At 38.5% G+C, this 27,913-nt stretch overlaps 2 non-coding genes across 2 annotated transcripts; both read left to right on the top strand.

The window, feature by feature from the left end:
* The first annotated feature begins 1,592 nt into the window (after positions 1-1,592).
* Positions 1,593-1,699, top strand: LOC128776750 (U6 spliceosomal RNA). The gene has a single exon (XR_008421928.1). It is a non-coding gene; the product is annotated as a U6 spliceosomal RNA (small nuclear RNA).
* A 13,641-nt stretch (positions 1,700-15,340) lies between these two features.
* On the top strand, positions 15,341-15,425 carry TRNAR-UCG (transfer RNA arginine (anticodon UCG)). Its single transcript has one exon. It is a non-coding gene; the product is annotated as a tRNA-Arg (tRNA).
* The last annotated feature ends 12,488 nt before the right edge of the window (positions 15,426-27,913 follow it).

The following is a 27,913-nucleotide window of genomic DNA, read 5'->3' as shown; positions in this document are numbered from 1 at the left end:
GGTTAAGGGATATTAGGGACAAAAGAAGGTAAAAGGTGGCAAAATTGGATGGAATGAACTTCAAAGGAATGAAGGTTTTTACAGGAAAGTGAAATGTTTTAAAAGGGACTATGGGACAAAATACCAATACCAACTCTGAGCCTTGTGATATGTAGAATTTGAGGAAACAGCAAAGGAAGCAAGATCTTTGAGAAAGAGATCAAGGAAATAGAAGACATGTTCATTTAAAAAGCTGAGGGTATAGGTGAGTTTGTTTATAGTGAAATAGGTTGCCAAAGCCCACCCTGGATAGGGTTGAAGGAGGGTATTGTGGGAAAGGTGAGGATGAGGCCTCAAGAGGGAATGCTGTCAGGTACACAGCAGTTGGGAGACAAGAAATGAGAGGAAGGTGATGGATCGGTGAGAAGGTTGTCTTCTGAACAGTGAACAGGGATGAAGTTTGGATGGAGCTATAGTTTCTCAGCTTTTGGCCCTGTTGTTTTAAACAGAACTGATAAATTGGTGGTCCCAGGCAATGTCTGAACTTATCTTTGTAGGAATGTTTCTAGATTCATGGTGTGGCGGTAATTGCTGGATCCTTCCAGAACTGCTGTGCAAAATGCTGAGTGTGGTAGTATATGGTCTAATCTCTGCCTGACTTCCTTATGGTTTAAGACATGCAGCTATTGATTTGCCACTCTCTGGCAGGCATGGCATGCAGCAGGCATCCCAGAAGACAGAGCGCAAGGACTTTTCTCCATAGCACTGCGCCTCTTTAGCATAAGGGCCAGTGTTTGTGCTTCACATAAGATGCAATGCCTTCTTTTCTGCTTTTGCAAAAATATAGCTTTCATTCTATCAGTCTTTTGGAGAGTATGATACGGTGGAAAAAGCATGGTCTCTTACAGACTTGGTTCTGAATCCTGGAAGCTTATTGGGCAATTTATTTAACTTTTGAGTCTTAATACATCATGGTTATTATAATAATAGACTTTGTATATAAAGTACCTAAGGCAAAAAGTACTCAATAAAAATTTTCCCATTATTAATTATTTCATAAAAGTCTTATTAAAGACCCCACCACTGTACTAAGTCCTGGAAATCTAATGATGAATATGACATGATCTCTGTCTTAAGATCCTTACAGTTCATGGGGTGCCTGGGTGGCTCAGTCAGTTAAGCGTCCGACTTTGGGTCAGGTCATGATCTTGCGGTCCACGGGTTTGAGCCCTGCATCGGGCTCTTTGTTGGCAGGCCTGGAGCCTGCTTCAGATTCTGTGTCTCCCTTGCTCTCTGCCCCTCCCCCACTCACACTATGTCTCTCTTTCTCTCTCTGAAAAATACATAAACATTAAAAAAAATTAAAGATCCTTACAGTTCAGGGGCATCTGGGTGGTTCACAGCCCATTAAGCGTCCAACTCGTGCTTTCAGCTCAGGTCATGATCTCATGGTTTGTGACACTGATCCCCATGTGGGGCTCTGTGTTAATAGCGTGGAGCCTGCTTGGGATTCATTCTCATTCTCTCTCTCTCTCTCTCTCTCTCTCTCTCTCTCCCTCCCTCCCAAAATAAATAAATATTAAGAAAAAGAGAAAAGGGATCTTTACAGTTCAGTGCTCACTTTGGCAGCACATATACTAAAATCAGAGCGATACAGGAAAGATTAGCATGGCCTCTGCATAAGGATGACATGAAAATTCATGAAGCTTCCATATTTTTTATGCTAAGCAAAATAAATCTGAGAAAGACAAATACCATATGATTTCACTTATATGTGGAATTTGAGAAACAAAATAGATGAACATAAGGGAAAGAAAAAAAAAGGAAGCAAACTATATGAGACTCTTAACTATAGAGAACAAACAGTTGCTGGAGGGAGGTGGGCAGGGGATGGGCTAAATGGGTAATGGGTATTAAGGAAGACACTTGTGTTGAGCACTGGGTGTTATATGTAAGTGATGAGTCACTAAATTCTACTCCTGAAACCAATATTGTACTATATGGTAACTAGCTACAATTTTAAAAAAATTGTTAATGTTTGTTTATTTTGAGGGAGGGAGGGACAGACAGAGACTGAGTGGGAGAGGGACAGAGACAGAGAGGGAGACACAGAATCCGAAGCAGGCTCCAGGCTCTGAGCTGTTGGCACAGAGCCTGACGCAAGGCTCAAACCCACGAACCGCAAGATCATGACCTGAGTGGAAATCGGACGCTCAACCGACTGAGCCACTCAGGTGCCCCTAACTAGAATTTAAATAAAAACTTGAAACAAAAAAGATCCTTACAGTTCAGTAAAAAGTGAGACAAAGATAAATATACTCAATGACAGATGAGGAGTGCCTTGATAGATGCATAGATGGAAAACAGTGGCAGCCCAAGGGAGCAATCATTAGCAGGCTGCCTGCCTGAGGTGGATTGAGAAGGCAGGGAGCCTTCCTGGCTATTTCTTCTGTTTTCTCTGTTTATTTTCCTTCCACTCTATGTGCATGTCTATTTCCATTCTATGCCCATTTCCTGAAATATATCCAAGTGTGCTTTTGTTTACTCCCATGATATCAGTGCTGAAGAGTTCCAGGTCTCTCTACTGAACATTACCCCATATATCCAGTTGCCAAATGCATATATATTCTTGGGTATACCGTGAGTCCTCCAGCTCAACAGGAGCTAAAATTGAATTTTATAGTCTTTTCCTCAAAACCTGCTCCTGCATTTTTTTGGGTGCCGCCATCCACTCAGTTGTCAACTCAGCAACATCTTTATTGTTTTGCTCTTCCTAATTCTCCACAGTTAGTGTTCAGCAAGTCACATGAATTATATCTGCAAGACATCTTTCAAGTGCACCCACTTCTCTTCACTTCCATGTTTATAACCCTACTTTAATATCATCTCTTCCTGAATTACTCCAACAACTTTTATTTGGTCTCCCTGCCTCTAATCTTATCTCCTTTTAATCTATTCTCCATACTGCAACCAGAATATTATTTCTAAAATACAAATCTAATTATTTCATTCTTTGGCTTAAAATCCTTCAGAAGCTTCCCATTGCTTCTAGAATAAAATAGTTGGCAGGGCACTGCAGTCTCATATTGCCTTACTTCCAACCTCGTCATTTCATCACTGTCATCCTCTTATTTAATGTTTCCACCAGATAAACTTGCTTCCACTGGTGTTCCCTAAACCCCAGCTGCTCCACTGCTCTTCTGAGCTTACATCATTTCTGTACCCCTGCCCCCAGAGCACCCAGTACAGTGTATTAAAATGCCTAGGTGTTTGTTTCCCTGACTAGAATAATCTCCTTAGGGCAGAGACCAAGTTGTTTTATTTTTGTTTTCCGTGTGTGTGTGTGTGTGTGTGTGTGTGTGTGTGTGTAGTACAGGGGAGCCTTTAAGATGAGGTGGTCATAGGATACACAATCACCTGCCTGTGATTGAGGCTGTAATGTAACTGATTTGGGCCTTCTATATGTTCTTTGAATAGCTCCATAAAAGAGAAATTAGGGGTGCCTGCATGGCTCAGTCAGTTAAGCGTCCAACTTTGGGTCAGGTCATGATCTCCAGGTTCGTGGGTTCGAGTCCTGCATCGGGCTCTGTGCTGACAGCTCAGAGCCTGGAGCCTGCTGTGGATACAGTGTCTCACTCTCTCTGCCCCTCCCCTGCTTGCACTTGTCTCTATCTCTCAAAAATAAATGACCATTAAAAAAATTAAAAAAAAAAATTAAACACCATCCAGATTATTTTATTTATTTTTCAGTTTATTTATCTATTTGGAGAGAGACAGAGTATGGGGGAGGGACAGAGAGAACCTGACACAGGGCTCGAACTCATGAACTGTGAGATCATGACCCAAGCCAAAATTGAGAGTCAGACACTTAACCAGGTGATCCCAGAATGTTTTAACAATATACTCAGTATTCAAAAACTAGGTAGCAATGTTGTCTCTATAGTTTACATCTAAATGAAGATGTTGTTTAAAATTAAACTTTCTCTGTCAATGAATGGCCTGTTTTTATATTATTACATGAGGTAGTAACAGGACTATTTATTCCATTAACTACTTATACTCTGAATTTAAATATTCCCTAATATTTGTTCTCTAATAAAGTTAAGTAATTTCAATCTATAGAATAAGATATTGTGGGCCATTTTACCTTATGCAAGGTACTTACTCTTTTAACTATAATAGTGTATAACTAATTATACAAGTTATTTTGTCTTTATCATGATTACCTTATATGGTCCAGAAATTAAAACGCACACACACACACACACACACACACACACGCACGCACAGATCTTATTAAAACTTTACACTAATCTTTTACTCAGATTTGGCATAAAATGGTATAAAGGATGAAGTTGGTCCTCAAAGGGAAGTGCATTTTTTTAAGTTTATTTATTTATCTATTTTGAGAGAGAGAGGGAGAGAGGCCCAAGCAGGCTCGGCGCAGAGCCCAATGTGGGGCTCAATCTCAAGAACCATGAGATCATGACCTAAGCCAAAATCAAGAGTTGGTCGCTTAACTGACTGACCCACCCAGGCCCCCCCCAGGAAGTGTTTTTTTTTTTAACATAATTTTTTTGTCAAGTTAGCTAACATAGAGTATACAGTGTCCTCTTGGCTTTGGGAGTAGATTCCCATGATTCATCACTTACATACAACACCCAGTGCTTATCCCAACAAGTGCTCTCTTCAATGCCCATCACCCATTTTCCCTGCCCCCTACCCCTCCCACCATCAACCTTCAGTTTTTCTCTGTATTTAAGAGAAAATAATTGCGTATTTAAAATGTACAATGGGTACATGTACACACCCATGAAATTGTCAGCACCAAGTAGTAAGCATATTCATCACTCCAGAAAGTTTCCTTATGCCTTTCTGTAATCCCTCTCTCCTACCCTTTCCAGCCTCCAACTAAAGCTTTCTATAGCTATAGATTAGTTTGAATTTTCTAGAGGTTTATAAGTGACATCATACAGTATTTACTTTTTAAAATCTGATTTCTTTCACTCAGCATAATTATTTTGAGAGTCACTTTTGTTGCATATATCAATGGTTAATTCCTTTATATTTTGAGTACTATCCCTTTAGAGATGCTGTAGAAAAACCAATGTTGAGCTTTCTCCTGTTAGAGAAGAAAGTATTATGAAGCATTTGGACTTCTTTTAAACAGTTAAATGAACCTTTCTGACCAAATAAGGTTATTAGTCTGTATTAATGTTGTGCCTTGGGTACTCTTTCATTATTGCTCATGAACATTCGGTTAACTTTACAGATTATGTGGTCAAGAGGACCACATTGGCTGCTTACTGAAAACACGACCTTTGAAAGACAAAAGAAAGGGCTGCATTCCTTTCTTGTTGTACAAAGTCTTTCTCAAATAGAATATTGGCACATCATAATTAAAAAGCTGGAAATCTACATGATCAATTAATCTTCAACAAAGCAGTAAAGGGTATCCAATGGGAAAAAGACAGTCTTCATTAAAGAATGTTGGGAAAACTAGGCAGCAACATGCAGAAGAATGAAGCTGGACCACTTTCTAACACCATACACAAAAATAAACTCAAAATGGATAAAAGACCTGAAACCATAAAAATCCTAGAAGACAGCATAAACAGTAATTTGTCTGACATCAGCCATAGCATCATTTTTCTGGATATATCTCCTGAGACAGAGGAAATAAAAACAAAAATAAACTATTGAGACTACATCAAAATAAAAAGCTTCTGCACAGCGAAGGAAACAGACAAAAGTAAAAGGCAACTTACTGAATGGGAAAATATTTTTTCAAACAACATATCCAATAAAGGTTTAGTATCCAAAATATACAAAGAACTAATACAACTTAACACCCAAAAACCAAATAATCCAATTAAAAAATGGGCAGAAGGCATGAACAGATATTTCCCCAAAGAATACATGGCTAACAGACACATGGAAAGATGCTCAATATCAGGGAAATACAAATCAAAACTATAATGAGATATCACACCTGTGAGAATGGCTAAAATCAATAACACAAGAAACAACAAGCATTGGCAAGGATGTGGAGAAAAAGGAATCCTCTTGAATTGGTGGAAATGCAAAGTGGTGCAGCCACTGTAGAAAAGAGTATGGAGGTTCCTCAAAAAGATAAAAATAGAAGTACCTTATGATCCAGTAATCACACTACTGGGTATCTACCCCAAAAATTCAAAAACACTAATTCAAAGGGATACATGCATTCCTATGTTTATAGTAGCATTATTTACAATAGCAAGTTATAAAAGCAGTCCCAGTGTCCATTGGTTGATGAATGGATAAAGAAGCTGTGGTAAGTATATATATAAATGGAATATTATTCAACCATGAAAAAGAGCAAAATCTTGCCATTTGCAACAGCATGGACGGAGCTAGAGAGTATAATACTAAGCGAAATAAGTCTGTCAGAGAAACACAAATACAATATGATTTCATCCATATGTGGAATTTAAGAAATAAATGAGCAAAGGGAAAAAAGACTAACCAAGAAACAGACTCTTAACTATAGAGAACAAACTGATTATTACCAGAGGGACTCCATGCTGGGCGTGAAACCTACTTAGAAAAAAATTTTGAAAAGGCAAATAATAAAATGAAACGATCCATTAAAAAAAAGCTGGAAAACTTTTACATTTATCTATGCACAAACAAATAAAAGATTTTCACCATTCTATAAACATTCCTATGCTTTCCCATGCCAAGCCTTTTCTCATACTTCCTATTCTTCTGAAATATTCTTTCCTCTATTACCAACTAAGCCAGTTCTGCCCATTTTTTAAGATTTTTCTCAGCTAAGTAGAATTTCTTTTTTCTCTGATCTTTCATAGCACATTCCATCTTTCTTGTAACCATTTTTATATGTGTGTTATCTTAAACTTTGAATATTTACCTTATTGTTTTTACTGTTACAGTTGAGCCTTGAACAAACACAGGTTTGAACTGTGCATGTCCACTTATATGCAAAATTTAAAAAATTTTTTTAAATGTTTATTTTATTTTTGAGAGAGAGAGACAGAGCACAAGTGGGGGAGGAGCAGAGAGAGAGGGAGACACAGAATCCGAGGCAGGTTCCAGGCTCTGAGATGTCAGCACAGAGCCCGACACTTGGCTCAAACCCACGAACAGTGAGGTCATGACCTGAGCCAAAATCATGAGTCAGACGCTTAACTGATTGAGCCACCCAGGCACCCCTACAGATTTTTTATAGTACAGGAGTATAAATGTATTTTCTCTTCCTCATGATTTTCTTCTTTTCTCTAGCTTACTTTACTGTTAGAATACAGCATATAATCCATGACATACAAAATATATGTTAACAAACTATGTTATCATTAAGGCTTCCTGTCAACATTGTAGGCTATTAGTAGTTATGTTTTGGGGGAGTCAAAAGTTACATCTGGAGTTTCGACTGTGTCGGGGCTGGCACTCCTAACCTCCATGTTGTTCAAGGTGAGAAGCTTTTTAAGGTTAGAAGTCAAGTTTATTCGTCTTTAAATACACCTGCCATGGTGTATACTAAATGCCTTGTACATAGTCGGTATTTAATAAATATTTGTTGCATGAGTGAATGAATCTACCAGTAAGAAGCAGGAAAATTGTAAGTAGTTCCATGATTTGACTACTTGAGAATAGTGTTAAGATTTCAAAGGGAGCATTCATTGAACACTTAAATACGTTTGGAGCCATGCGAGCTTTACACATGGCCCCACCAAAATTAGAAATCAGGATTGTTACCATGATTCTGTGCTCTACCATGTTCTAGGCTTGTAGTCTAAATATGAGAATGGGCGCTTTTGATATGTGAGGGGCATGTAAGATAAAAGAAATTCATCCAACATGAAATGGATCTTCATGCTTGGCACACATATCTGACATTAGTGGCATAGTCTAGCCTCATCTTACCTCTGCAATCCGATTTCCCACAATTCTTCTAGACAAAACTCTCTTCCAGCCAAACTGACTCATAGACCAATCTGTAAAATCTAAGCTTTTGCTCATTTCATTAATGTAGCATGGAATTCACCCTATAATTCCCATTCCTTTCCATAGCCCAACATATTTTTCACTTTCTTTGTGAAGCACCCCTTGCCACAGTGATTGATGCCCCCTTCCTAGAAGTTCAACTCCTATCTTACTATTCACATGAGAACATCTGATGTTTGTGACAACTCAAATTTGTTTTTAGTTCTTGATTTACTTGGCATTTTTATTTATAGAGAGATCTTTGCTCCCAAACTGGGTTGGGACCTGGGACCATATATTTTTCTTATAGTCTTCACTACCCTGACCATAAAGCCTTGCACAAAGGAAAGCTCACTGAATATTTACTTATCTATCTATTTATTCATTTATTTTTGATGTTGATTTATTTTTGAGACAGAGTGCAAGCAGGAGAGGGGCAGAGAGAGAGGGAGAAAGAGGATCTGAAGTGGGCTCTGCGCTGACAGCAGAGAGCTCAATGTGGGGCTCGTGAACACCTCACACCCCTCATGTGTGAAACTCATGAACCTGAGATCATGACCTGAGCTGAAGGTGGAATGCTTAACTGATTGAAGCAACCAGGTGACCCTCACTGAATATTTATTAAATGAATGAGTTTTATCTCAACTAGAAATATGTTATGAACACTTTATATATGCCCTTAATTTGATTAGCACAAGGTGGATAATTTCCATAATCAAAATCAGCCTGTAAGGTAACAAAGAATTTGTATTTCCATATGACTTGACATGATTTTTACATATGACCAGCTAATGGATTGCTTCAAGTAATAGTATATTATGTTAGACAACAGGAATAATGTGGCTAAAATGCAGGTTCAGGAACTCTGTTTTAGAAGTTTATCCACTGGTAATAAAGCTAGGGGAGATTAGTTCACACAAATGTCTGAATAAATTAGACTGCCGGCTTAAATGTATTAACTTACCACAAGAAAGGTCATCATACAGAGTGACTAATCCTCTTTAAACAAGTCTTAGGTCAGAAGATGTCTCAGTGAGCCAGAGTAAGAGACCAGAAAGTGCTCAATAAATCACCAGATATTTCAATTTGCATTTTGAACTATAGGAGCCTTACTGCTGGAGCCTAACAGCTGGAAAGTCTAACAGTTTGGATCAGGTTAAAAATTAGAAAAATTATAAAAGAAAAAGCTAATGATTTTTATCATTTGCCACAAAGTCCTGGGCCATTAGAAATTAAATCAAGATATGAGTACTGCTCTAGGTCAGACATTTAATTGATAAGACCCCACCCCTACCTGCAGTAGCTGTATCTCATGGGCAATGGATCTTACAGCCTAGAGGAAACCCGGTGTTTGGTAAGAAGCAGTATCAGTAGCCTATGTAGTGTTTCTGAGGTCTCCAAGGTACAGGTGCCACTTGTTTTGTACTTTCATTTTGAATTTGGTAGTTGTGAGACAAATTCAGAGGCTATGGTTAGGTCCAGTGACATGTTTAAAGCAATTCATGGTTATAGGATCTTTCCAAAATAAACATCTTTACTGCTGTTTTCAAGTCCTTTTAGAAACTCTAATTCTTCTATTATGTAATAGCCAATACTTGGAAACGGTCGAAACTAAATTCAAATCTCAGGAACCCGATGAATTACAGCCTAGCGTTCTAAAAGAATAATCAATCCAGTATGGTTAACATAACCACCCCAGGTGCTGGTAGAAAAGGTAGTCTTCTCAAGGGAAAGCAGAAGGCTTTCTGTTTAAAGCCAGGAGGTAGAAGGAGTATTTTGTTACAAGGATGAGAATATAGGTGAGTTTGTTTCAAATAGGCTGGAGTGCCAGAGGGCCCAGGGAAAAAGAGCAAGAAGGGTCTGGTAGGATTGCAGAGCAGAATGGGAGAAGAGGACCACCTGGAAAGTCTTGTATTGGGGAGGGGCTGAGCATGATAGGGAAGTGAGGATTCACTGGCCCTACAGGTCTCAGGTCTCAGGGAAATCCTTTGCAATGAGGTTTGAGAACTGGCCCAAGCAAAGGCCTAGGAGGCATCAGGATTTTGAGGAAGGAAACGGTTGGCAACTTGGTCTGGAGGTACATTCCTTTCCACCCTAGCTGGTGTTAGAGACATAATACTATTAGCAATCTTTATTCAAGTTTCTTTCATTTACTCAACATGTATTGATTGAGCATCTCTTATGTGCCAGGCACTGTGCTAGACTCCAGGGATGGTGTTACAAGACATGGGTATGGCCTCAGTCCACAGGAAGCATAAAACACAATGTGAGATATAGGCCCGTTGCTGTGGTCTGAATGTGTTCCATGTGAATTCACATGTTGAAATCCTAACCCTCAAGGCTGATAGATTACGAAGAGAAACCTGAGATGTTATTAGCTCATGAGAGTAGAGGCCTCATGAATGGGATTAGTGCTCTTACAAAAGAGGCTGAAGAGAGAACTTGCTTACCCTTTTCACCATGTGGGGTTCCAAAGAGAAGGCTGCAACCCAAAAGAGGGCCATCACCCACCCCCGGCACTGGCACCCTGCCATCAGACTTCCAGGCTCCAGAACTGTTAGGAATAAATGTCTGTTGTTTATACCCACTGCTCCCTCTCCCCCCGCCCAGTCTACGATGTTTTATGGTAGCCCAAATGGACTAAGAAAAAAAAGAAATAGAAGACAATTATATTGTATATGATGATAGGAGAAGTGCAGGGTGTAATGCAAATATGGGCAATTGGGGTGGGACACATAACCCAGATTTAGGAAGGTCTGGGAATCCCTCATGGAGGGGGTGCTGGATGAGCTGAGACCTAAGGTGTAAGTGTGAATTAGCTAGATGAGGAGGGGGACAAAGAACAAGGGAAGAGGAAGTAAGATTATTTTAGGCAGAGAACAGCATGTGCAAAGTCCCAGAGACAAGAGAAAAAAAGGCTGAGACACTGAAAGAAGCTTGTTCCTGTCTTGTGGAGTGGTTGTGAGATTTAGCTGTGTCTGGCACAGAATAAGTGTCCCATAAATATCAGAAATTATTACCGTGCCTAGAGTGTAGAATTGAGGGTGGGTGAGAAATAAGGCTACACAAGTAAGCAGAAACCAAAGTGGAAGTCCTGTAAGCTATGACACCAGGCATTCAGGCTCAATCCAGGAGTCATTGGCAAACCACTCACAGATTGTCAATAGTAAGGGAGATTTCATGCATTTGCAAATGATGGGCTGAGACTAGCAGCAGGGAGACAAGGCAGAAGATTGATTTAATTGTGGCCCGAATAAGATAGGGGCAGTGAAGATGGAGAAACATGGATGGATCTCAAGAGATATTTAGAAGGTAGCTATGTTAGTTTTCCCAGGACTACATAACAAATTACCACACTCTTATACATTCAAAACAACAGAAATTTGTTCTTTCAAAGTTTCGGGGGCCAGAGGCTGCAGTCAAGGTGTTGATAGGGCTGGCAGTCCTTGGTGTTTCTTGGACTGGAGCAGCATCACTCCAGGAGCTCCCTGCACCATCACAGGGGCCTGCACAAGGCCTTTCCCCCTCTGTCTGGGTCTCAATTCTCCCTTTCCTTCCACCTCTTCTTTCTCATATAAGGATACCAGTCATATGATCTTGTCTGAGATCCTTAACTTAATCACATTGCAAAGATCCTATTTGCAAATAAGGTCATAGTTACCAGGGGGTTAGGACTTAGATGTATTTTTTGAGGGAGGGACACAATTTAATCCAATATAGTAGAATTAATGGGACATGATGATTAGCTGGACTGGGAGTGGGAGGAGCTGAAGGAGAAGGAGAAACCAAGAAAAAAATCCATGAACACCTGGTTAAGTGATGGCACCATTCACTAAAAAATAAGTAACACTGCAGGAGAAATAAGTTTGGAGAAGGAAGATGACATCTTTATTTTGGGGCACTTGTAGAAATCCAAGTGGGAATCAAGCAAGCACTAGGTCATGTAATCTGTGAGTCCAGCAGAGGGGGATGTGGGCTGGGCACACGGATTTGGGTGGTAATTGAAGCTATGGACATGGGAAAGATCGCCAAGGGAGATTTTGTAGAATAAGAAGAACCCGGATCAGAAAGTGAGTTACACAAACTTTAAGGGAAGGGACAAGAAGGGTAGCAATCAGGGAAGTAGGAGAAAAACAATAAAAGAAGTACGTCTTGGAAAAATTTAGGGAAGAAAATTACCAAAGCAGGAGTAAGGTGTTTCTAAGGACTTTTGGAGAAACTAGAATGAATGAGAGGTGATGCAATGCAAAGATGGTAAAGAAGTACAGTAAAACCTTGGATCACGAGTAACTTGTTCTGTGAGTGTTCCACAAAACGAGCAAACATTTCTAATACATTTTAACTTGATAAATGAGCAATGTCTTGCAATACAAGTAGTACATGACACCGAATGTCACATGATCACAACTGAGCCAATGGTTCTTGAAATTCGCTTTGATATAGGAGTCCTTTGGATTACAAGCATGTTTCCGGAACAAATTATATTCGCAAACCAAGGTTTTACTGTATTTCAGAAAGTTTGACTTTAAAAAGCAGGAGAGAGAGATGGGCAGCTGTCTCGAGATGCAGACAGAGGAATTTTTTTCTTCTTTTCAGTTTTATTTAAAATGGGAGAGACTTATGAAAAGGCTAAGTCAAGATCTTTAAGGAGGCAGGACATATGGGAGACAATCTCAGACAGGAAAAATCATCATCTCTTCTTCTTAAAGGGAGGAAGAGGGGAAAGGAAGACTCTAGAAGCAGATGTTATGATCCTTAATTTTAGAGATAAGAAAAAGTTTAAATGAAAATGTAATTTAATAATTTACTCAAGCCATACCTAACGTGTGATAGCTAATATGTGAATTTTAACTCAAGACTGTCTAGCACCTAAGGTATTTTCATGCTTGCAGTGTCCTCTAAAAAATATAAAGCTGGAAAATAAAGAAAATAACACTTTTACAATATTTGTATACATTTCTAAAAATGTTTTTATTTATTTTTGAGACAGAGAGAGACAGAGCATGAGCAGGGGAGGGGCAGAGAGAGAGAGGGAGACACAGAATCTGAAGCAGGCTCCAGGTTCTGAGCTGTCAGCACAGAGCCCGACATGGGGCTCGAACTCACAGACCGTGAGATCATGAGACCCGAGCTGAAGTAGGATGCTTAAACGACTAAGTCACCCAGCTGCCCCTTTGTATACATTTTAAAATTTAATTTATTTTCAAGCAACATGGTACCTGAGAAAAAGCTTTAATTAGATGATAATTCAAAGATATGCCTTCATTTTGGGAGCAATTCTGAAAGACTTTCTGGGTTTCCATAGGGTTTCAGAGGGTAAAGCCACTAGTTGTTTCAGATTTCTAATTTCACTTCCAATAGATTTACCCCTAGCACAGGATTTACATTTATTAGCACTTACACCATTTGGTTTTGAGGCACAAGGATAGAGATGCAAAGTCAGAGACTATTGTCCCGAGAATTTGGGCAAGAGCTAAGAGAGAGAGGGGGGTGGGGGTAGTTCATGAATAAGTGCATGTAGTGATGTTAACTCTAAGCTCTGGGATCAAAAAACTTAAGCAGGGAGCATAGCATAAAACTGGAGCAGGGGAACCCAAGTAAACCTATCCATAGTCCCAAGTCTCTGACAGAAGAGTCTCTACTATCTGGACCCTGGAACAACTCAAAGTAAGTCTGTTTTTACCTGGACGGGATTCTTACAAGGCATGGGGGGTAAAGTTATTTCGCTTCCCTCTCAGTAAATGTTTATACTTTTTTTCCAACCATGAGGAACATGACATTGGGGATATGCCAAGAATTGTCACCAAAAGCAGTGAAGGAAGAGGGGTTGGCATACTGTACGATGGCACAACAAAGAAGGTTCAGGAGAGGGAGGTGGACCTCGCAATGCCTGGCTCTGCCCTGCCTGTGCAAACTTGGGTAAGTCACTTACCTTTCTCTGAGCTTCAGGATCCTCATATGTTAGATGGGGATAAATGTGAGTAAAAATAGGATCTACCTCATAGGTTCCTATGAGAATAAGATGAGATAATCCATATAAAGTACTTAGAAAAAAGGGCTCAACAAATGTTTGTTACTATTAATAAGTTTTACCAACAGTGTGACTTCAGTCAAGTGGCTTAAATTTTTTGCTTTTATTTCCTTAGCTATAAAATGATGAATAGAACTAGGTGATACTATAGATTTCTTTACAATTTTAGAATTATGATGTTGCGTGTATTATTTCTTAAGGTGATAGCAAAGAAATAAGAAACTTCTCTGTGGTAGCCACCAGGTGGCAACAGTGAAGAACTTAACTGTCATCCCATTTTGGGGGAACTAAACTAGTTTTTCAGTATACAAACTCAAAAAACAAACAAAACCTGTTTAATAATCCTTAATTCTTATTTCAAGGGAGCTACTGTTAATATTTTGATGTATAACCTTCCATCCAGGCTATTTCTCCACCTATATATGTAAATTATTACTTAAAAATTTTACATAAATGAGGATACTACTAGATACACTGTTTTATAATCACCTTAAAAAACAAACAAACATAGAAATATATGGTGAATACCTTCCATAGCAATTAATGTAGTTCTACATAATTCTCAAAGCTTCCATGGTATTCCACAGGTATTTGTTTAAGCCATGATTGGTTTGAACCATTCTCTACTTGTGAAACACCTATTGTTCCTGTTGTTTTGGCATTACAGACATTGCTTTAATAAACAGTTTTGCCATATTGTCTATTTCTCAGGAAAAAATTCTAGCAATGGTACATCTGGGCTAAAGGGTATATCCTTTTCTTTTTTTTTTTTTTTAAAGCTTTTGATATATACCACCAATTTGTCTTTTCCTACGTTTTTGTGTCTGGTAGAGCAAGGTCCCTTATCAGTACCTTTCTTCAGAATTTAATTCACTGTTCTACAGCATTTATTCTTCCTGATGACATTTAAAATCTTTTTGTCAAGTCTTCTTCCCCCTTTCCCCTAAAACTTTAGGGTTTTGATTGATACTGTGTTAACTTCATAGATTAACTTAGGGGGAATTCTTACAATATGTTTTTCCATTCAACAACATGGTATAATTCTTTATTCAGTTCTTTTGTCAGTAAAATTTGAATGTTATTTACTTTTGGATATCTTATTTTTTTTTTGTTATTTATAATTATGATCTTTTCCTGTATTTTTCAAATGGCTTTTGTTATCTGTAGAAATACTATTGTGGTTTTATAATTGGTCTCATTACTGAACTCATTTGATTGTCCTAATATTCTTCAATGTTTCCATTCACTCATTCTATAAATATTTATTGGGTACTTACAGTGTGCCAGGCACTATTCTGGGTCCTGGAAATAAGTAAAAAAATCTGTTCTTAAGATCTTTATAGGGGCGCCTGGGTGGCTCAGTCGGTTGAGCATCTGACTTCGGCTCAGGTCATGATCTCGTGGTTCATGGGTTCGAGCCCCATGTCGGGCTCTGTGTGGGCTCAGGGCCTGGATTCTGTCTCCCTCTCTCTCTGCGCCTCCCCATGTCATGCTCTATCTCTGTCAAAAATAAATAAAACATTAAAAAAGTTAAAAAAGAAAAAAGATCTTTCTACTCTCCCGAAAGGAAATACTAAACAAATAAACATATGACAGGGTGATAAGTGCTAAGAAGTTGGGGGAAGCATAATAAGTGATAGAAAGTGACTGTGAAAAATACTATTTCAGATAATGTGTTCAAATAAGCACCCTCTGAGAAGTTCGAGTCTGAGGAAAGACCTAAAATGATGTTGCTTTTCTTGGGTTTTGCAGGTAGATATTTTATATCATCATGCTCTTTCTCATCTACAGTAGGATTTCCATGTCCCTGGAGGATAGTCCAGCAGCAAGACCAAGGATTTAGTCTATAAAGGGAGCCTCCAAGGTTCCCAAAGTTCCTGGATTTAAATAATGGCTCCACAGATCCTTTCAGCCAAAATACCAACTGGATTTTAGAGGCACAGACTTCAGTGTGCTCCTGGTAAGTCTGCTCCCTCCACACTCCTGCCACCCCATCACGTCTTCCTACTTTATCAGTATAAACTGCCTAAGAGAACAATCCCAAGGGACTAAATTACATCTACAAACTGCTTAAAGAACAATCTCAACAAGCTGTAATTATACCTCCCTTAAAAAAATGAGATATAACCCCATCATATCTCATATGTCTATTTACCTCTTTTTTAAAGTTTTATTTCTTTATTTTGAGGTGGGGGCAGAGAGAGGAGAGAGAGAATCCCAAGCAGGATCCGCATTGTCACAGCACAGAGCCCAACATGGGGCTCGATCCCACCAAACGTTGAGATCATGACTGGAGCCGAAATCAAGAGTCAGACGCTTAACCGACTGAGCACCCAGGCACCCCCTATTTGCCTCTTTTAATAGGTCAAGTTCATATGCAGATTATTTTTTCTTTTTAAGTTTATTATTTTTTTTTTTTGAGAGAGAGAGAGATTAGGGGAGGGGTAGAGAGAGAGAGAACCCCAAGCAGACTCTGTACTCTCAGCACAGAGCCCAATGTGGGGCTCGAACCCCCGAATTGCGAGATCATGACCTGAGCTGAAATCAAAAGTCAGTGTCCTAAGCAACTGACCCACCCAGGGGTCCCCACATACAGATTCTTAATCCCACAATGCTTTGCTCTAATCTAGCCTAACTTCCCATTTCTTTTAATCTATTTGATTCTTCCATTCTGCTGAGATCAAATTCCCTGTATCTTCAACATTTTTTTAAACATTCCCTTTATCCTCTTACTCTAACCAAAAACTCAGCCATTTCCTGAAAACATGGCTTCCTCTGCAATACTTTCAAGTTATGTGTGGGTTTTAGTCCCTCACTCCCCTAACCAAAGGGCCTACAGATGAGCGAGGTGTCTTGCTTTCTCCCTATTGGCAATTCCACACCTTCTCTCTTCCTTTCTAAAATCCTGTACCCTTAGGCATGTACCATTATGCTACATCATTCATTCTCTCTTCTTCAGTCATCTGCTGCCCTGGTAGTCCTTCGCTCTTATCACAAAAGAGTTCAACATGTGATGTCCTGTCCTTCTCTCCACTGCTACTCCTGTCATTATTCTTGACATCAACAGTCCATCCAGTACCTGATCTATGGCCCTACATGATCTGGTCTCTGCCTACTTTAACTTGATTCTGCCACTCTTAAGACAGAAACGGGAGTGTCTGAGAGTGTATTCTTCTAGTGAGCTAGCAGGTTAGCCTGCCATAGTTTCATATATATTTACTGACAGAAGTCACCAAACTCCTGGGCTAGGGGCATAGAAGATTATTCACAGCAAATAGCATTTATAGCAATATCTTGTGTCAATTCTTCATGCCCCAATTCCCGCAGGTGATAGGATGAGAGCCAGATGTACATGCAGTGGGTTGTATTACAGGAGAATAATTCTGAATTTGGGAGTCTTTAAGCTTTTCTCAAGGCTGCTGGTTACTGGATCATTCCTCCCTCAGGAGAGATTACTCACTATCTTGAAATGTAAGCAAATTCCCTCTAGAGGAGAAGAGAAAGGCATTTCTAGATTTATTATTCTGGAATGTAATAAACACTGTGGGGTGTTTTGTTTTTTTGTTTCTTTTTGGTAGATATTTATATTAGTATGCCCTTTCCTACCCACAGAATGCTACTCTAAACCTACCCAGGTTGATTGTCTGCTAATATAAAAACATCAATATTCTTGACAGAATTTAAACAAGACCTTGAGTCTCAAAACAGCATATTCAAAATGTCCAGGATACAATCCACAATTATTATGCATACTAAGAACCAGAAAAATCACAATTTACATGGGGAAAAAAGACGCCAACATTGAGAGGATTGAGAGATGATAGAATTATGTGAGAAAAGGCCTTAAAGCAGTTATTTGTTGGGAGGTGATTTTCCATTCATCTCTTGTATTTCCACAAGTCTTTTGGGCAAAGGCATTAACAGGTTTTTTCCTGGATTATCTTTTCAGGGATGGTTGTACTTTAAATATCCTTGGAAGACAGATAATATCTTCCTGTGAGGACAAGGGTGAATTTGTTTGCTGTCCAGGATAAAAAAGATCATCTCTTTTCATGGCACAGTCGGATAGGTTTGCTAGCCTCTTATTACAGGTTGGAGTTTCCCATAGAGTTCCTTTCTTATAACGCAACTCACTTCATGTACAGGATCACCTTGTCCTCTGTGGGAACTGGGACTTAGGAATCTAGCATAAATGTTGAAATTCTGCTTCCTGCTACTGCTATGGCTAATAGATTCTTCTTTGTTTCTGATCCAGGAGACTCATGTCTTCTGCCTTTATCCATGAAACTATGGTGGCTTAACTTATTAATTTGCAAGTTAAGGTAAAACCTCAGACCTTCAAAGTTCTTGACTATTATAAAAAATTCTCTTATAAGCAATAAAATGCACTTTTGAAACCAGTGGAAAAATAGAAAGTATCAGCAAAGAAATGGAAAATACAATGAAAAGCCAGGTGGTTATTTTAGAATTGAAAACTATAGTAGCCAAAAATTTAAGAATTCAATGTATACTCTCATTAGCAGAGTGGATATGACAGAGAAAAGCATCAGTGAACTTGCAAATAAATCAATAGAAATTATCCAATCTGAACAACAGAGAGAAAAAAATACTGGCTAAACAGTGAATAGAATCTGAGGAACTTGTGGGACAATAATAAAAGGTGCTGAAAATTTTTGAATAAATATTCAGATTTGACAAAAGACATAAATATAGATTCAAGAAGTTCAACAAAGCTCAAACACAATGATCACAAAGAAATCTCTGCCCAAATATATCATAATTGAAATGCTGAAAAATAAAGACAAAGTCTTGAAAGCAGCCAGAGAACAATGTATTATCTGCAGGGTAACAATTTGACTACAGATTGCTTACCAGGAACCATGCAATCCAGCAGAAAGTGGCACAACATTTTTAAAGTGCTGAAAGAAAATAATGGTCAACACGTAACAGCATAATCCAGTGAAAATATCTTCCAGAAATTCAGGGGAAATAATAGCATTCTTAGATGCAGAAAACTAAAAGAATTCATTGCCAGTAGACCTGTTCTAAAAAAATTGCTATGGGAAATTCTTCAGACAGAAGATAAGTATCCTGAAAGGAAACTTGAAACACCAGCAATGAAGGAAGAGCACCAGAAATGGTAAATTGCCTGTAGAAGTACAGTAGAGAATTCTCCTCCTGAGTTCTCGAAAATATGTTTGACGTTGAAAGCGAAAGCTACAACAGTGTTTCAGGGAGTTTTCCACACATGTCGGTGTAATTGATGACAACTCTAACATAAAGAGGAGAGGGTGTGTGGGACTCTTGAAATGTAAAAATTCTACATTTCACTTGAAATGTAAAAATATATGTATTGATTCTAAGTAGGTTTTAAAAATTTAAATACATGTATTTGCATTCCTCGAACTTTGTTTTTGCCTCAGGGTCTTTGTGGTTCCCTTTGCCTGCAAAACCATTACCCCATATATACACATCACTTGCTACCTCACCTCATTTGTGTCTCTGCTTAGATACCAGTTTCTCAAATAAGTCTTCCCTTACCACCCATATAAGATAACCACCTCTTCCAGGCATGCTGTCACTTCTTATCTTGCTTTGTTTTTCTTCTTTCATTTATCATTAACCAAAATTGCACTATATTCTTGTTAAAATGTTTCTCTCTTCCTCTAGCATACAGGTTTTCCATGAAGGCAATGGTTTGCCTCACTGTCTTCAGTATACTCAGTGCCTAGGCCAGTGTACTGGTTTTTCATTTGCTTAACCTATCAAAACTGAGAAGGTTGCATGGAAATTTGCCACCCTCTGTAGTTTTTTTTTTTTTTTTCTGTACGTATTCCAAGCCCATTTTTATTAGTTATGAACAGGTTTAGAATTATTTTATCTTAGGGTGCATGGGTGACTCAGTTGGTTAAGTGTCCGACTCTTGATTTCAGCTTGGGTCATGATCCTGGGGTCATGGGATCAAGCCTTGCATCGGGCTCCATGCTGAGTGTGGAGCCTGCTTGAGTTGGTTGAGATTCCCTCTCTCTCTCTCTCTCTCTGCCCCTCTCCCAGTTTCAGCGTACTCTCTCTCTCTCTCTCTAAAATAAAAAAATAGGGGTGCCTAGGTGGCTCAGTCAGTTGAGTGTTTGATTTCAGCTCAGGTCATGAGCTCATGTTCATGGGTTCGAGCCCCATGTTGGGCTCTGTGTTTACAGTTCAGAACCTGCTTTGGATTTTGTGACTCCCTCTCTCTCTGCCCTCCCTTGCTCGTGCTCTCTCCCTCTCAAAAAACGTTAAAAAAAAATTTTTTTTAATAAAATGAAAAAATAAAAAAATAAGGAATTATTTTATCTTCCCGGCGAACAAAACCTTTTTTAAAAAAATTAATGATCCTTTCCATTTCTTTTTTAAAAAAATATTTTTCTTTTTTCTTTTTTTAAAGTTTATGTATTATTTTCAGAGGGAAGGGTAGGGAGTGAGGAGGGACAGAGGGGGAGAGAGAGAATCCCAAGCAGGCTCTGCACTGTCAGTGTGGAGGAGCCTCATGCAGGGCTCGAACCCAAGAACCGTGAGATCGTGACCTGAGCAAAGTCAGTCACTTAACCAACTGAGCCACCCAGGCACCCCTCATTGTTCTTTTTTTTTTTTTTTTTTTTTTAGTTTATTTATTTTGAGAGAGAAAGACAGTAAGAGAGACAGCATGCAAGAGCAGGAGAGGCAGAGAGAGAGAGAGACAAAGAGAGAGACTCTGCAATGTCAGTGTAGAGCCTGATGTGGGGCTTGAACTCATGAACCATGAGATCATAACCTGAGTTGAAAACCAAGAGTCAGATGCTTAACTGACTAATCCATCCAGGCGCCCCTGTGATTTTAATTGCTGGGTTTTTTTGGCAAGTGGCTTTCTCTCTGGCTGCTTTTAAGATATTTTTTTTATGTGTGTGTGAGTTTTTCAATTTCTTTACAGTGTGTTATGTATTTCTTTTCATTTATCCTGTTTTGGTTATGTTGTGATTCTTGAACCCCTAGGTACATGTTTTTCATCATTACTGCAAAAGTCATGGTACTATTTCTTTAAATATTGCCTCGTATAACAGTGGTTACCAGTGGGAGGTAGGGGACAGGGCTTGACTGACAAGGAACATGAGAGAACTTTCTGGGGTGATGGATATGTTGTATTTTTTGATAGGAGTTTGTGTTACACCAGTATATGCACTTGTAAAAACTCAGTGAATGGTGCATTTAAGATTTGTACATTTTATTGTACATAAATTGTACCTGGGGGGGGGGGCATCTGGGTGGCTCACTTGGCTGAGCATCTGAACCTTGATTTTGGCTCAGGTCATGATCCTAAGGTTGTGAGATCAAGCCCTGCATCCAGCTCCACACTGAGTGCAGAGCCTGTTTGAGATTCTTTCTCTCTCTCCCTCTGCCCCTCTTCCCCTCTCTCTCTCTCAAATTAAAAATAAACAAACAAATAAATTTTACCTAGGGGAAAAAACCTATAAAGCAATTTGAACACTAGTTAATGGTAAACATAGTGAAATCTTTAAGTATGACATCTGCCAACTTACCTAAAATGGATAAAAAAACATAATGCATGGGGGGCCTGGGTAGTTCAGTCAGTTTAGCCCTGGACTTTAGCTCAGGTCATGATCTCATGGTTCCTGGGTTCAAGTCCTGCATCAGGAGCTCAGAGCCTGGAGCCTGCTTCAGATTCTGTGTCTCCCTCTCACTCTGCCTCTCCCCTGCTTGCACTCTCTTTCTCTCAAAAATAAACATATATATATATATATATATATATATATATATATATATATATATATATATATATATAATGCATTGATGGATGGGTAGGAGAATGGGTAAATGATGTAGTTTATGAAACAGAATGTTAATTCTAGAATGTAGATGCTGGATATAAATATTTGCTGTACCATTTCTCCACTTTTCTGTATGTTTGAAGTTTTACAGAATTTTGGGGGAAAATATTGTTTGTCTTTTATTCTATCCTCCTTAGATTCCAATTAGTTATGTGATAGACTCTCTCATCCAAGTTTCCGTTTTTTAAAATATCTCTTCCGTATTTTTAGTTCCTTGTCTGTCTATAGTATATTCTAGATTATTTCTTCGGGTATATCTTCTCATTTATTAATTCTCTCTTTATCTGTATCTAATTTGCTCTCTAACCTTTCTATTGAGTTTTGTCATTTTGACAACTGTATTTTTAATGTCTAGAAAGTCTCTCCTCTCCTACATGCCTCCCAGCATACCTGTTCATTTTTGGTAGTCTCTTGCTCATCTTTGTGATTACATCTTATACTTTTTGAAACATTTGGAACATAGATATTCTGTACTCTGTCAATTCCACCATCTATGACCTTGGAGTTATATATCTACTGAATGTTATTCCTGCAGATACTCATAATAGTTTGGCTTCTTGGTGCTTGGAGTTCTTTGATTGTGAGCTTATTGCTTCACCTTAATTTTGAAAGTCTTCTTGACCTAAGTTGGGATGTTTTCTTCCAGAGAGGTTTTGTTTTTTTCTGCTCATAGCCAGAGAACAACACAGACTTCAAATTAATTCAAAATGAGCACCTCCTATGTATGGCTTTTCCACTTGGTAGCTAGTTTAGGACTCTGTATCTGGATTCCAGTTGTTATAGACACATGTTCTTCTATCTGCTTGCTGATCAGCCTGGGCTAAGGGTTTGTGTGTATGTGATAGTAGTGGGAATTCCTTAGGATATTATCAATCTCTTGGGGACCAATAATGCCTCATAGAGCATTCTCATGCAGATTATAGCTGTTTGGCAGGAGGGTCCCTCAAAGAACCTTACTAGCCATACTTCTGGAAAATGTCTGATATTCTTTACTAGTATCCTTCAATTCCTAATTTACCAAAGATTTTTAAATTGGATATGGATGTTAAACTTTAAATCAGATATCTTTTTGGCATCTGTAAAGACAATGACAGATTTTTCTTCTCTAAGCTGTTTATTAAGAATTGTTCTATCTCCTAGATTCATTGCTTGCTCTAAAACTGGAACTAAGCTCTTTAAACATTTTTCCTTTGCCAGCTGGCACGGTGTTAAGCTATGTCAGTAGAGGGTGCTGGTAAGAATTTTCCTTCCTTGTTCTTGCTTGCTTGCTTGGCTGTCACTTGCAATACACATAGCTTCTCTGGCACCCCCTATCCTTTGCCTGGCTCCTGCAGTATGGGCAATTTGTCCAGTACCCAGCAGCTTCCCCAGGCCCACCTTCAAGTTTTGTAGCAGAGTGGCTTCTGCAAGATACCTACCCATGAACAGCTTTCTCTGGCACCCTAGCAGGTGGACTTTCAGCAAGTTCCAAAGGGTGGATTACCAGCATGTTTCACTGGCACAGTACCATAGCAAATTCTCTAACAGTCATTAAGCCAGGGTCTTTTCCGCTATAACAAGGTCTAGATCTCAGCCTGGAGCTGGGATCAGCAGGTGTGTATGTGTTCTTTGGGGAGTCTATCTTAGCCCTAGGGGTAGTTAACTACTTCTTATATCTGATATCCCTACAATATTTAAGAGTTCTCTTTATCTTCTACTAGTTAAATCCCTTATCTCAAACCCATCGCAGTTAATAATTATTGAACATTACATGGCCAAATTACTATGTAGTTTCTATTTCCTGACTGAACCCTAATACAATTTTCATCTATTTTTAAATTTACTGTGAATTAAAAGAAAAAAAAATCTCCCAGTTTGTGCCCTACCTTGGTGAATGTTCCATGTGCATTTTGAAATAAATGTGTACTCTGCCATGGTTTGATGTAATTCTAAATACCAATTAGGTCAGATTGGTTGATAATATTGTTCAAATCCTCTTTATCATTACTGATTTTTAAAATCTACCCGTTTATCAAATACTGAGAAGGAAATGTTGAAATCCAGCTATAATTGTGGATTTGTCTATTTCTCTTTTCCGTCTTGTCAGTTTTTAGTTCATGTAATTTTAAGCTTTGTTGCTGTATCTTCTTGATGAATTGACCTTTTTATATTATGAAGTGTCCCTCTTTATCTCTTGTCCTGAAGATGGGCCAAATTCCTTTTCCTGAATTCAACTTTATCTGGTATTAGTGTAGATATTCCAGCTTTATTCTGTTTGTATATCTTTTTCCATCATTTTACTTTGAACTTATCTGTGTCTTTATGTTGATGATGCCTTTTTTCTTCTGTAGTCAGTAGTACATAATTAGGCCTTGCTTTTGTATTTATTTTTAATCATAGTGTTTAGACCATTTACAATTAATTTAATTTTTGATATATTGTTTTCTATTTGCCTAATCTACATTTTGTTTATTTTTCCTTTTGTCTTCTTTTGGACTAATTTGTGGTATTCCATTTTTTAAAAAATTAAAAAAAAATTTTTTTTAACGTTTATTCATTTTTGAGAGACAGAGAAAGACAGAGCATGAGTGGGGAAGGGGCAGAGAGAGGGAGACACAGAACCTGAAGCAGGCTCCAGGCTCCTAGCTGTCAGCACAGAACCTGACATGGGGCTCAAACTCATGAACCATGAGATCATGATCTGAGCTGAAGTCAGACGCTCAACCAACTGAGCCACCCAGGCTCCCCTGTGGTATTCCATTTTAATTTCTCTGCTGGCTACTTAGCTATGCTTATTTGTTTTATTATTTTAGTTTTTGTTCTAAGTTTTACCATATGAATCTTTAATTTATCACAATCTACCTCCAAGTACTATCATACTACAACACATATAATGTAAGATATACAGTGGAACCTTGAACAATGCAGGGTTAGAGGTGACAACCCCCTTCTTCTCTGGTACTCTGTTAAATAATTTCCACAAATTGGGTCTTTTTGTTAACCATAGTATCTTTTGCAACTCATATAGTGCCTTTCTCTCATGTGGTAGGTGCTCAATAAAATATTTTTATGAGAACATGGAGTTATACATTGTATTCTTTTATATTTAAAATTCCCTTTGGGGACATCTGGCTGGCTCAGTCAGCAGAGCATGTGACTCTTGATCTCTGGGTTGTGAGTTCAAGCCCGACATTGGGAGTAGAGCTTACTTAAAATAAAATTCCCTTTGAATCTGAGTTTAATTCCTTTTTCCTTCCTAACATCTTCTCTCTGGTTTAAAAACCTTTGCTATTTTTATTTTGCCGTATTTATTTTATTGATCATTGCGAAGAACCAGCCCTTTCCTTTTTTGATCTGTTTTGTGTTTCTGGATTTAATTCTAAAACTCAGTAAGCTAACCTATAAAATTATAATGGCAATTTACTATTTAGGTACTAAAGTTAAATTCTGCTACTTATACTGTAATATCTTTTTTATGATATTACATAAATATCATGGCAATCTGGTGGAGGCCAATAAGACCAATGCTGTACTTCTCTGGGGAATTAGAGTTCTGTCTTTAAGAGAGAGATGACTCATACTATCAGTCAGGATGTACAGGTAATCAGAATTGTGAGAAGGGCCCTTATATAGGCCATGCTTTTCCATGAGTGGGGAGGGGGCACAATTTTGCCCCCCAAGGGCTTTTGGTAATGTCTAGAGATTTAGGTTGTTACAACTAGGAATGGAATACCACTGGCATGTAGTTGGTACTAGCCAGAGATGCTGCTAAACATCCCACAAGGCACAGGTCAGCTTCCCATAACAAAGAATTACCTGGCTCAAAATGTCAACAGTGCCAAGACTGAAAGCCCTTAACTAGGCAAGCAAGAAAACTATCCTTTGTCCTCTGTGCTCAGGCCTGAACTGAAGAGTGAAACTGTCTAGGAGCTATTCCTTGGTTAAGATCAGTTTAAGAGTGGCCTCTGCCACAGGGAGGTGACATCTCTGTAGCAAAACAAAACAATGCTGAAGACTACCCTTATTTTATGTTTCTTCTTTTTCTTCATCGTCCTTTTTTTTTTTTTTTTTTTTTTTGTTTTTAAGTAGGCCTTCACGCCCAGCATGCAGCCCAACATGGGACTTGAACTCACAATCTTGAGATCAAGACCTGAGCTCAGATCAAGAGTTGGACGCTTAACCCACTGAGCCACTCAGGTTCCCCTTATTTTATGTTTCTAATAGTCATTCAGTTTTTTCTATTAGAAAAGTATTTTTAAATATATATCTAAACAAATACCCTAAATAAATTATAAATCTATAAATCAAAATTTATTTTTGGTTTATTTATAAATGGTTTATAAACCATTTATACTGTTCAAGATTAAGTTGGACTGCTAAAGATTCAAATTTAGTCTCTTCTCAGCTATGTAGCAAAGTATTAAGAAAAAGTTACATCCTTCTACTTTGAGGTCAGGTGGTCGTGACAGCAAGGAGTGAAGAATTCCAAGGACAAAATGAATTCTCAGAAAATACGGCTGCAAATCCATCCACTCTTCCCAATAGTAGAATCTCCAAGTATCAAACCTGGAAGGTCTGGGATTATTCACTTAAGAGTGGTATATACCTCAGTCACACAGAGTCTCTCAAACCGCAGGCTGAAAATGCAAAACTCCTGATAACAGTGTCAAGTGTCTATAGTATTTTCTTCTGTTTAAGTAGTATTGAAGTGTGTATAATTGGTAAAGGGCTCAAATTGACAAACTTCACGCAAGAAATTTCTCACTTCACTAACTTATTCATCATTTGCTGAATAACAATGAGCTTTCCGTCAGTAGTCAAGAGCTGACAATCTGGCTGGTAGGACACAACACATAATTACAAAACTTAAACAGTGAAAATAAGTTTCAAAGACCAAATGAGCAATACCCCCCAAAGTGTACTAGTTTTAGAATAAAGCAAAGAACATTCTAAGCCAAAGGAATCAGGAAAACCTTCACAGAGATAAAACTTTTGAAATATGAATAGGATTTGGAAAAACAAACAAGAAAAGGGATTTCTGATAGTTTAGCGAGAGCTAAACTGAAAAGGTCTGAATATAAAAGAGCAAGGGTCTTAGGGTGCAAAGATACTGCTGCTTTTTTTTTACTCATCCTTTGAAATTACCTGATTATCCACAGCTTTGAATTCTTCAACTGCTTTTTGTCTTACATCTTCAGCTTCTCTCCTTTGAATGGGACAGGTAGAGTAAATGAGAGGAATATATTCCAAGGCCCTCTAATAGTTTGGGAAATGATTAATTTTCGTGATAACAACCTCACAAATAAACAATTCGAATCTGAAAATTACTCTAGCAGGAAACTGAATAAATGTAACTGGCATACACATTCAAGCAGACGGGTAAATTTTTTTCCCTGGCTAACATAGCTTGGCATATTAGTGACTGGATAGTTTTTCTACTGCAACAGAAATTACTATATATTAAGGCTTTTGCAAATTCCTGTTAATTCTGGGCACACTCGGGTTCTACCTCTAATTTCTTCTGACTACATTTTCATGTAATCTAATAGAATAAGCAGTTTATCTCCTTTCCTAAAACTGTGGAGTGCTCTACCATTCCTCTCACTCTATTTAAATCCTGCCGTGTCCTCGTCTCCATAGCCCCTGACTTTACGAACGAACATAACCATTTGCTCAAACAGAAAAAAATACAGTCTTGTTTTTGCAAAACAACACAACTTTTCACAAAAAGCAGAGTTCGCACATTTGGGCCTTTTGTGTTTGTTAATGTATGATAGGTTTCCTCTGAAGAATTCACAGTAATCCAGAGAAGATTCTTTAAGGTTGAGTGGTCCCGTCTAATAATGTTTTCCTTAAATAGTGTGCCGAAGACAACTACGTGCACTCAGTAATATTTACCGACATGCAGGCACTAAGACATAACTAGGGCACAATGGGTTTTACTCTCGCTAGAGAGGGCGTCTGGTGAAGACTTCCGGTTCAATACCCCCGAGTGGCCCGCATGGGATCTGCTCTACTTTCTGGACCTGGGGCATTAGCCAAACGAGCCCAGGGCACCAGAGTCCCGTGGATATCCTCA

The sequence above is a fragment of the Panthera pardus genome, unplaced genomic scaffold, assembly GCF_024362965.1.
Source record: "Panthera pardus isolate Hobbes unplaced genomic scaffold, ASM2436296v1 HiC_scaffold_13, whole genome shotgun sequence".
Classification (NCBI taxonomy): domain Eukaryota; kingdom Metazoa; phylum Chordata; class Mammalia; order Carnivora; family Felidae; genus Panthera; species Panthera pardus.
Note: the sequence above shows the minus strand (reverse complement) of the source record. Positions and strands in the feature narration are given on the sequence as shown.